Source organism: Mytilus californianus, unplaced genomic scaffold (assembly GCF_021869535.1).
Source record: "Mytilus californianus isolate M0D057914Y unplaced genomic scaffold, xbMytCali1.0.p SCAF_8, whole genome shotgun sequence".
Classification (NCBI taxonomy): domain Eukaryota; kingdom Metazoa; phylum Mollusca; class Bivalvia; order Mytilida; family Mytilidae; genus Mytilus; species Mytilus californianus.
In genome coordinates this window covers 52,921,399-52,932,479 of record NW_026262734.1, presented here as the reverse complement: position 1 = coordinate 52,932,479, position 11,081 = coordinate 52,921,399, and the positions used below count along the sequence as shown (strand labels likewise).

Here is an 11,081-nt window from a genome sequence, read left to right as displayed (position 1 = left end):
TATGTACCACTTTAAACGTAACAAAATTGTAAAACACTTACCGCCGAAACGTATGCATCTCCTCACACACCTTTCATCTTTAATATAGAAGTGAGATTGTAAATTATATACGCACACATAAATTAATAAATAATTATAAAAAATGTCTCTTATACAAATGTAATAAGATTTTTTAGTTCCCTTGATTCATGTTAAATACTGCTATTTGGTATTTACTTGTTCTTCTCTCAAAGAAGGATACCAATACATGTATCAATACTAGTTACTATGTCCGAGAGATTTATAGGACAAAATAAAGTTATAAAGGAACTAAATTAGAATAATCAATTTAAAATGATCAAATCAAAACAAGATCAGGTTTCAAAAGAATCTTCCCAAGTTGTGTTGGCAATTCAAATATTAAGTATACTACTGAGAAAAGGAAATTGTATATTTCTTAATATATTTTCCATGTATTTATGTTACATGGCAAGTTCAAACTAACTTTGTAAAAGTTAAAGGCAAATGGTTATTCATTCAATAGGAACCAATTTCGCATATACAAGTAATATATGCATATCAATCCCCCCCCCCCCCCCCCCCCCCAAAAAAAAAACAACTCATCATTGACTTTCTCTGATTTTTCTTCTTTTGTTTCATTAAAGATTAAAAGAAACTAACCCGGTGAACTAACAATCTGATTCAATTCTCAAATATCAAAAGCATAGTGTATGTCTTCGATTTTCTATCGCATATATATTTAAATTTGTAATGCTAGTTTGTACTGGTAATATGAATACTTGACGATGTGGATGGGGGTTTGCAGAACGGAGAATAATGAGCAAAAATTATAAGGAATATAGAAAAATGGACCCAAAAATAAAGAATAGAGAATAATGAGGTGCTAAAATATAAAGAATAGAGATTAATGGGCAAAAAGTGTAAAAGCAAATATAGAAAAAGAGCATAAAATATTAAAGAATACAAAATAGGGGCCCATCTAGATCTTAAAGCTACTACCATTAAAAGTATCTGAACATAACTATAAAGTAATATGGATAATTGACTTACGCCGAAGACAACGTTTGAAACATCTGCGAAATTGAAATCCTACAAGAGCAGTTGAAAAGTTGTACACCAAATTTAAGAAAATACTTGATTTCTTTATCAATATACATATATACCAATAGTTATAAACTCTTTAGTATCTTAAACGTCTTTTGACTTAATCAAATCCATCGTTTATTTGATACTTATTTAAAATGCATACTCAAATGAAACGGGTAATAAAACTTTTCATCCTCTAATCTTCCAAAATCCGAAACAGTGGTGACGTCTTCAATGCTACCCTACATTGACTTAAGTTTAGCGAAGCAAGGTCACCGATGTTTCGGAGTTTGCCAATCTTCCCGTTATTTTACCGCTTTAATTGTTAAAAACATTTCCTATTTAACCTACTTCTATTGTCACGTGGTTATGTTTTCCTTTGGTACGGTTATTGTATTTTTCTCATAGTTGTTCTTCTGTATGAAAACTGTGTAAGTATGAAGGAATCTTATAACAGTTCTATCAATCTAAACTACTATTTCATTAATTCACCAATAGTTATCATTAAATCACCTGTATTTATCATTAAATCACCAATATTTATCATTAAATCACCTGTGTTTTTCATTTAATCACAAATATTTATCATTAAATCACCTGTATTTCTCATTGAACACGATGTTAGAATATAATATTGAAATGTAAATCACTATCAACATGATCAACAAACAATACAATGTTCGTACTAGCAAGAACATTTACCTGTATGACGACATGAACGACGACATTTGTTACGCATTTTACCATAATCTGTAAGTATGAAATAATATAAGTATAAACATGTGTATATATATATATATAAGTAGTAAATCAAATATTGAAATCAAGTTAATAACAAGATGTCCTTGGGTTTAATCAGGAACTTTTTCAACGGTCGTAAGCTCCAGTTAATCTGTTGGAATTCTTTAGTTTTAGAAAATGCATATAATCAAATTGCGTTGTTCGTTATGACAATAACGGTGTAACTATAGTTAAATTAAATCAGCAAATGAGTATCTTACCCTTATTTATCAAAATAATTTACCACTTAATTAAAAGGAACGGAACTATAGCTAATTGTTATTGTATACAAACGGGATTTTTAGTAAATTAAGGCAACAGTTGTTTACCGATGATCACATCGAGCAAATTGACAAAGAAAAGACAAATAAATGTACATGTAACAAACAAAAACTGAAGGAATTGCATAAACTCCAAAAGGAGAATGACTGTGTGCGACGACAGGGTAAGCGTCTCCTGCTATGAATGCACCAACCGCTATGCGAATTCACATTCAGTCAAATGTCAGTATCGGGAATAGAACACAATCGGTAATTTACCGGTTAGAAGACTATACTGCTATTTAAAGATCTACGACCTCTAGTGAGTAGAGACATCGGCACATCGTATCGGTTAACCAATTTGTGATGGTAAAACATATGTTGTGTCGATTTCAGTCGTTCTAATATTTGAAGAAGTATCGTATACTGTCACGTATAATTATAAAGATACTATACATTTTTAGCGAAAGACCAAGAACTGAGCATGGTTCCTATAGCCGTCTGTTATTAAACTGTTTAGAAATTATACAAACATTGATACATACTAGTAATTATAATGAAGAAGTTATTACTTACGCCGCCGATGGCTTATAACCTGTTGAGTAAAACAAGACAGTACGACTAAAATCAACAAAATTGCAAATAGTTTCATGACGTCAGAGTAGCTGGATATCTGGAATGAATTTTTAAAAGCTTTACACAATTTATGATTAATTTTGAGCAAAAGATAGTGTTTATTTATACTTCATTTCTGCTGCAACATCTTTACTTGTTTTTCTTGCTTCACTAGACTTTGAAACAAAAAATACAAAATCACCATACATTTAAAAATTTGTCCTTGACAACGCGTCAATAATTACAAACTGAATTTCTATTTCTGATATTCGAGTCAAACTGACCTGATAATTTAAATGAATGCAACATCTGTGTGTATTTATTTACTGCACTAAGAAAACCTACGGAATTTCGTTGTTTAATATTTGAAACAAAACGTATTTTCAATTTATTCTTTTGAAAGACAACACATTTGACATAGATTTTCAATTTAAGGATTAAAAATTTCTTACGTTGAATTGTAGTAAATGAATATTATTCTTTGTGTCGAATATTAATAATTGTTCATATCATCTTTATAAAGATTTTAATAGTATACTTGATAATTCCGTTAGTGACCCTGTAGTTAAAGTTTCAAGAGGACCAGTTGTTTGCCTTATAGGGGCATAAATTTACATTGCTAATGAAGAGCAAGCGGAAAGAGCAAAATTATCTGAGCGTTATGTATATAATGTGTAAAGTTTTCAAATCTTGTAATTATGTTCAATCTTTTAATTAGCCAATAACTTTTGATATCAATATTTATTTTTCAAAAAAATTGGTTAAAATGCCTATATACGACTGTCAACTTATCATGCTTTGTATATTTGAATATTTTGCAAAGACAATCAAATTGTGCCTTACAGATGGGTGCAGTCCTAACCTGTACAGCTAGTTAACTTAATAAGCAGACTTTATGACTGGTTAAAGTTAACTTAGGGCCGGTTTTATGACTGCTGTGACGGGTCCTAGGACAGAATTTGTGTTAACTTAAAAAGCAGACTTGGTCCTATGACTGTTTAATGATTGCCCGAAAAGTTAACTTCAGGACAGGTCCATGTCCAGAATTGAAGTTAACTTTGGACGAAGTTAACTTTGCCACAAGCAGTCCTACACACAAGTTAACTTATGACCAGGTCTGCTATCAAAAGTTAACATGATCCCAAGTTAATTTTGGTCTGGTCTGCTCTTCCAAAATAAAGTTAACATGATCCAAAGTTAACTTGTAAACAGGACTGCTTTTATTGTATGTATCAACGTGGTTAAGAATATCCATAGGACCGATTAAAAAGCAGACCTGTCCCCATGACTGACAAGACTGCTCTGTTAAATACCAAACTTGTCCACAGGTCTGGTCTGGTCCGTTCAAGCAGACCTGTCCACAGGTCTGGTCTGGTCAAGCAGACCTGGTCACAGGTCTGGTCTGGTCAAGCAGACCTGTCCACTGGTCTGGTCTGGTCAAGCAGACCTGTCCACAGGTCTGGTCTGGTCAAGCAGACCTGTCCAAAGGTCTGAACTGGTCAAGCAGACCTGTCTTCAGGTCTGGTCTGGTCCGGTCAAGCAGTCCTGTCCTCAGGTCTGGTCTGGTCAAGCAGACCTGTCCACAGTTCTGGTCTGGTCGAGCTGACCTGTCCACAGTTCTGGTCTGGTCGAGCTGACCTGTCCTGGGAACAGGTCTGCTCTAGCAAACTTGTCCTTAGGTCTGGTCTGCAGCAGTCCTATAAAAGCAGACATGAGGTCTGGTCTGCTAGGGATAAAGTTAACTTACAGGTCTGCTAAAATTTTCCAAAGTTAACCTATAGAGCAGTCGTAAGGACTGCTTTAAGTTAACCTGTGTACAGGTTAGGACCGCACCCATCTGTAAGTGTGTTATATCAAAATCAATTTAGTAATCTGCAAATTGACCAGTGATATGTAATAGCGTATACGACTGCACACATTCGATGTTACACTAGTCACTGAAAATTGAATGCGATATATATTTGTCTTTTAAACTTCCTTTGCTTGAGTTCTTGTTTCAGTAAAGCGACTATCAAATGCTTGCCCTAATTTTTTGGCAGACTGGCAGACGAAAAAATATCTTCTGTAGCATAAAGTCGTTTATAAAGGATCGAATGAAACCCAATATATACAAACAAATAATTATATAATTAGCCGGAACATAAGCGTAATATTTACCAAGTATTTCACTTATTTTAATTTGGTGGACCATACATTCGAGCGTGCGCCTCAAAAATCAATGACATACAGAATAACATTTGCATGTGTCGAAAATAAAAAAAAAAAACATGTAATAAATGTTAGGGACAAATTATAATATAAAAAGTTCGGCCTAAATTTCAGTTATCGAGCTGATATTCTTTTCAATACCTAAATACAGCCCATGTGCAAGCATCTCCAAACGGGCTCAAATTAAAGGTAGTATGCATACGGATTCAAATGAGGTCGAATTATAGTCTTGCAAATCAATTATATATCAGCAATATTTTAAGGCTTATTTTGACGATATTGAACCAAATGACTGCTGATAACCAATAATTATTCAATATACCGTTCTGGGAAATGTTGGAAGCCAAGAAAAACATGTTTTGACTATTTCAACGTATATTGCCAAAATAATTACTAAAGCCCCTTTAATCTCAAGTCTTGGTACAATCTCAAACAACAAATCGATTCGGATAATAAACCTATCTTATGTATCTTGACGATATGTCGTAAAAATAAAATATATACACTACATAACCTGCCACGATTTGAATGCAACCATGTGTTACCATGAATTTAACGTAAATCGATATACAGTATGCAAACTGTCACATAGAAATTACATTATTGTGGGATTGTTTCCATGATATCTGTGGAGGAAAAAAATTTCCAGGTAAGGATACATTTTCAGATTTCAACTTCATTTGGATGTCCTTGAAGGTTGGTGGCTTTTAACAATTGCACAAACAATAACGGCAAATAAATAGATTCAAATAAAATGTAATACGCAGTTTTTAGCAAATTTATCCTTGTTTGAAAAAGTATTAACATGGTCAAGAAAGAGAAATTTGGGTAGTGACATGTATGTTTTTACTAAAAATATTGTATTTTTTATTTATTGGTATGGCTAGGTAAGATCAGCATTATTAAACACTAATGCAGTTTCCCTTGAATATACTATCTTTTCTACATTTTCGTTCACGTCTGGATAAAAAGAGTGAATGAAATTTAACTTTATATATATATATATATAACGTTTACATCATGTACATTTAACAGAAAATGAGAGATTAAAAATAAAACACGATGACATTTGTACTAAAAAAAATCAGGATTTTCACTCTCGCCAAAAATAAGGGGAAATAGTGAATTTTATTCTATGACACAATCAGACTAACATGTATAAAACATGCATACATTTCATTTGGAGGTGTGCTTATTCTATTTTCCCCATTTTTAAAATATTAATATTTGTTTGATATTTTACACAAATGTTACGCTGTCTTTTTTTATTTCAAATTGATTATACAAATGAAATTCAACATTAAATGAGTTCAAAAAGTATAACACAAGACCTTGAATTTTAGCATTTTACCAGGATGTTTGAAATGAAGTTGAAAGACACTTTTTAATTAAAGCATCTTATTGTTCCATAGAAAAATATATGGAGACCAAGTTTGATTCCGGCAATTACATTTTAGAAATGATTTATACTGTTCCCCCGTGGGCCTAAAATGTCATGGATAAATGAAAATTAAAGGGAAGATACGATTTTGCAATGATGATGTTTTTGTTATGCCATTGGAATGTCAATTTTAACGTTGCAACTTCGAATTATATTCATAAACACATTTTAAGGACAAATCAAATACGAAGTTTAAGAGCATTAAAAACCCAAAATTCAGAAAAAGTAATAAAAAGTACAGCTAGTTGTTTCGAAAAAATTCAAACTTATAAACATTAAATTTTCAGAAGGTATCAATGATATTTCTATATTCCAAAACGGAAAACGATAAGTTATATGTAAATGAATTTCAGTTCCAAAATATTCAACTGTGAAAAATATGATTTTTCCTTGCTCAATTTGAACAGGGAATTTTTTTCCCGTTAAGGATCCAATAAAACCCGATTTCAGACTGTGATTTTATTCAATAAACGCATTATCCTTAATCATAGAAAGCCGAGAGTGTGTCTTAATTAAACAATTTGCTATATCCCATGCCTTATAGTGGTTCGATTCTTCTAATAAATGTTTGAATATTCCTCAGTGGGATATACTTGCATGTTTCAACTTTCTGAAAAGCGCTAATATTATTTTGATTATACATTTTTTTTATAAGGTTTTGTACCCTACACTTAGTATAGTATCAAATTATGGTGACGAAAACTACAGATCGGATAATTACGAGCTATGAATGGAAATAAATGTACAAGCCTACATAATGTTGTGTATAAAGTGAACATTTTAAAGTCACATATATTTTATTTTTTTTTTGTAATTTTAAATAACTTATGATTATTTTTTACATATTAAGTTATTGTGTCAGACAATGGCAATTAAAATCAAATCATCTTAATAAAAGTGTTTTGTAGTTCGAACTAATAGTTCTATTATAATTTATTGCATTCTAGATGCATAATTGATCAGCTGCCAATTTCAAAAGTGATGTCTCCTAAGCATGACAATGGTATTTGCTATTCAATAAAAACAATTTTTGTTGTTTTATAATGAAGTCATTGACAAAGGTTTTCATAAGGTGAAGTCATCACTCCGATACATTTTTAACAACATTTTGTTTTGGTTGAATGTTATGGAATATCTGTATTAAAGAAGACCAAGGTAATCCTGTCTTTCTTGTATCGTTCATTTCATCCTCTAATGCGAATCGTCGTCGAGCCTTCACTTGCTAGGAACAACAAGGATGCAATTAACGTAGTAGGGACTTTTTTGTGTAATTCAACCTTATGGTTTCTATGTAACTTTTGTGACCTGTTGTTTGTCTAATCCTACGTGTGTCTTCTCACCATCATCTGTTTTGTTGTGTTTGAGACCGCACTTTTATATAACGATCTATTTGAGAATTGTGATTGAGACCTTAAGCCAGAAGCAATTAAGGTTACCAACATTATTGAAAAAAAATAAACAATGATGAAATAAACTTATTTTGTAAAAATCTGAATAACCATGCCATTTGCAAGAAAATACAATACGTGTAACTTCCTATGATACTTCATGCCATATTTTCATACTTTGACATTTTTATTTTGATATTGCATACACATTAACTATTCAACATAACATAAATTGTTTTCGCATTTAAATGGATAATATTTTGTTATTGTTTTTGATCGCGATGTGTGTGAAAACTGCTAGGAGATAACAGCAAAGTGTAAGAGAGCATGATTGATTTTGTCGTCCCAGGGGGGGGGGGGGGGGGGGGTGCTTGGGGCATCATATTGAAAATATCATATTTTTCCTATTAAGAACAATGCTATATTTTAAAAATATACTTTGAAGTGTAATGGCCATTAATTAAGTTCAGGTGGACATATCTGTAATTATAGTTTTTTTATTCGGATATTTATTATTGTTTTGAATGTTGACATGATTATCATTGTTTATTCTTTTTTTTCTACCTTTGATATCCCTTTTAACTAGGAAAACTGAGGTTGCGTAACATAACAACTATCGTCAGCGACTGTCTTTGTCGATATTTTGTGTTTACCTTTGATTTATTTACTCAATTAAACGGAACTTTTGTAGTCTCTGATTATGTTATTTATCTAGTTTGTTTAAGGTCTATCAATCTTCAGAGATAAATAAAATCCTATATTTTTATCGTCGTAATACGAACTGTTACATTTGTTTCCGAAATTATTAGTCAATCAATAAAAGCGTTGTCCATTACGTCTCTATAGTAAAAATGTATTTCACACTCCAACAGATGCACAGTTTATTAAAACAACGGCTATTTATTTGTCCCTCTCCGTACTATTTACTTAATTACAAATGAAATACCCTTGACCAATATTATGTTCTTCTATAATTGAATTATGTTATTTAGAAATATGAATAGAATACTTGATCAGTCGATGTCGAAATCAATTTATTCACTCTAATACTTGTTTTGCCCTGTTAATATTTTTTCAACACTTGATCTTACTGACAACGTTTTCATCACAAAATAAAATTTTGGAATAATTTGCCAGAGTTCTTATACTTCATAAATAACTATACACTGTAAAATGAGCATCGTTTTTGAACAGTCTTATTTCACATAATTTATTTTTGAAGATTTATAGAACTTAAAGAAATTATATTCCCTGTAAATAGGCATTTAGATGGATGTTAGGTCATGTTATGGTACAGCAAACGAAACATTTATTCTAATTTGCAAATAAAGTCCTTCAACTCTGGTATGCAAACCGAAAGCTTTCTGTTTTAGGTAATCAATCCAGGCATATTAGATGTGCAAAATTGCATGAAACCTTATGATTATATAAAGTCCCGTTACTCTGGAACAACAAATCATCCATTTTCAAAAGCAATACGGAGCTTTCTGTCGTCAATCCTAATGTTCTATTAAAATTACATAATTGGTTCAAGCAAATTTGAGTTATCGTAGGAAGGGTTGACAGATGAACGGACGGACTTTGGTATACAATTTGCATAGGCGTATAACAACTATAATATATGAGACATCAACATCAAAATCCCAAATGAACAGAGATAATAGACTTATAAAAGATATCAAAGGGTCACTCAAACATCATGAACCTATAAGTCGAAAAAAAACTGACAACGCCATGGCAAAAAAAAACAAAAGAAACAATAGTATACAAAACACAACATAGAAATCTAAAGACTGTACAACGCGAACCCAACCAATAACCTGGGTGATCTCAGGTGTTCAGAAGGGTAAGCAGATCCTGCTCCATATGTGGCACTCGTAGTGTTACTCATGTAAGAATAAATCCGGTAATAAGTCTTATTCAGTAGGTCACATTCGTGGAAAAGAGGACGGGATGTCGTTACGACAATTTGAACGTATCCGTCGTCATATGTGAAACGGTATTCCATAACGGTCAACCAACTCGTGGTACGTGGCGTCCGTAAAGTTTTTGAATGGATGATTTCAACTTCACCACTAGATGATTTGCTGTTCCAGAGTAACGGTACTTTATATAACCATCAGTTTCATGTGGAACTCTTGGTTTAATAACTTCCTTGTGAGAGGCAAATCTCTATTAAGGAAATCATGATAGGAAATGCAAGCCCTGTAATATCGTATCAATTAGAAGATGTATACCCCATATGCAGGCGCTGCTGGAATGTTGCTACATAGAATTGGAAAGTTGGTTTCATCTCTTTTGTCGTAAAGTTTTGTTCTCAACCGACCCTCATTGGTTTATTTATTCATTCATATGACTATCAAGATGATCTCAGAAAAAAATTGACATAAACATGGTGAACATACTAATATGCTCACTAGCTTACAAGATTGTGTCATAATAAATGCTTTCAAAAGAGAGGCGAAAGATACCAAAGGGACATTTAAACTCATAAGTTTAAAAAGGCTTCAGGTATTTATTAAAGGAGAAAAGTAGATATAATTATATGAAAAGGAAATCTGGATATTCTTGAAACATACAGCTGCTAGGAAACATCAATACCAAATGTTTGGATTTGAATGTTCACTGTGGAGTTTGATACAGAAAAGCGCTTCGGATGCACTAAAATCATTATAACGACACTATTGTTCCAGTTAAACGGTGTGGTGTTGCACAGTCAGTGTTAATTTTATCTATAGAGTCTGTACTATGCACTAAAACATGTAAGCAATTTCAATTTAAGTTACTCGATAACCATTTTTTTCTTTTTTTATTTCAGTAATTTTATCAGACCAGATTGTATTATTGGTGGAAAATTTCAAACAATGAGAGTATAATGAAGAGCCAGAAAATGTGACTACAGACAGAAATCAGGAACCCAAGTCTTTAATAAGGCAGATAGTTTAGATACGATTAAATAATTTAAAACAAATAATTAAATGTTGTTTTATTACATCTCTGGTTAATGTAAAATAAGAAAACAATGTCATATGCATTTCTAATTCCTTTTTTGGAACAAGTTTAGTAAAAGCGACAACAGCTTCTATCTAGTAAGCGATGTTACTGTAATAGGAAGCACATTTTGACCCTGCTTTCCCAATTAAGAGCATTTTTATATTCAAGTCAGTGGTCTTCTTGTTGATATATTGGCTGTTCAGGTTTGCATTGTGTGTTTTACTTTTACAATATATGACATAAAAAGGCAAAAAAGGAAGTTTTGGTGCATGTGAGACTGGATGAAACTCGTCACAATTTTGCTGTACA

The 11,081-nt window shown here is 32.1% G+C and overlaps 1 long non-coding RNA gene across 2 annotated transcripts; it reads left to right on the top strand.

Moving 5' to 3' along the window:
* Window positions 1-5,476: 5,476 nt before the first annotated feature.
* On the top strand, window positions 5,477-10,757 carry LOC127710617 (uncharacterized). 2 transcript variants are annotated; one of them, XR_007986240.1, is made up of 2 exons: window positions 5,477-5,598; window positions 10,597-10,757. It is a non-coding gene; the product is annotated as an uncharacterized LOC127710617 (long non-coding RNA). The 2 variants fall into 2 exon arrangements; XR_007986239.1 differs by having other exon boundaries at window positions 5,477-5,645.
* The last annotated feature ends 324 nt before the right edge of the window (window positions 10,758-11,081 follow it).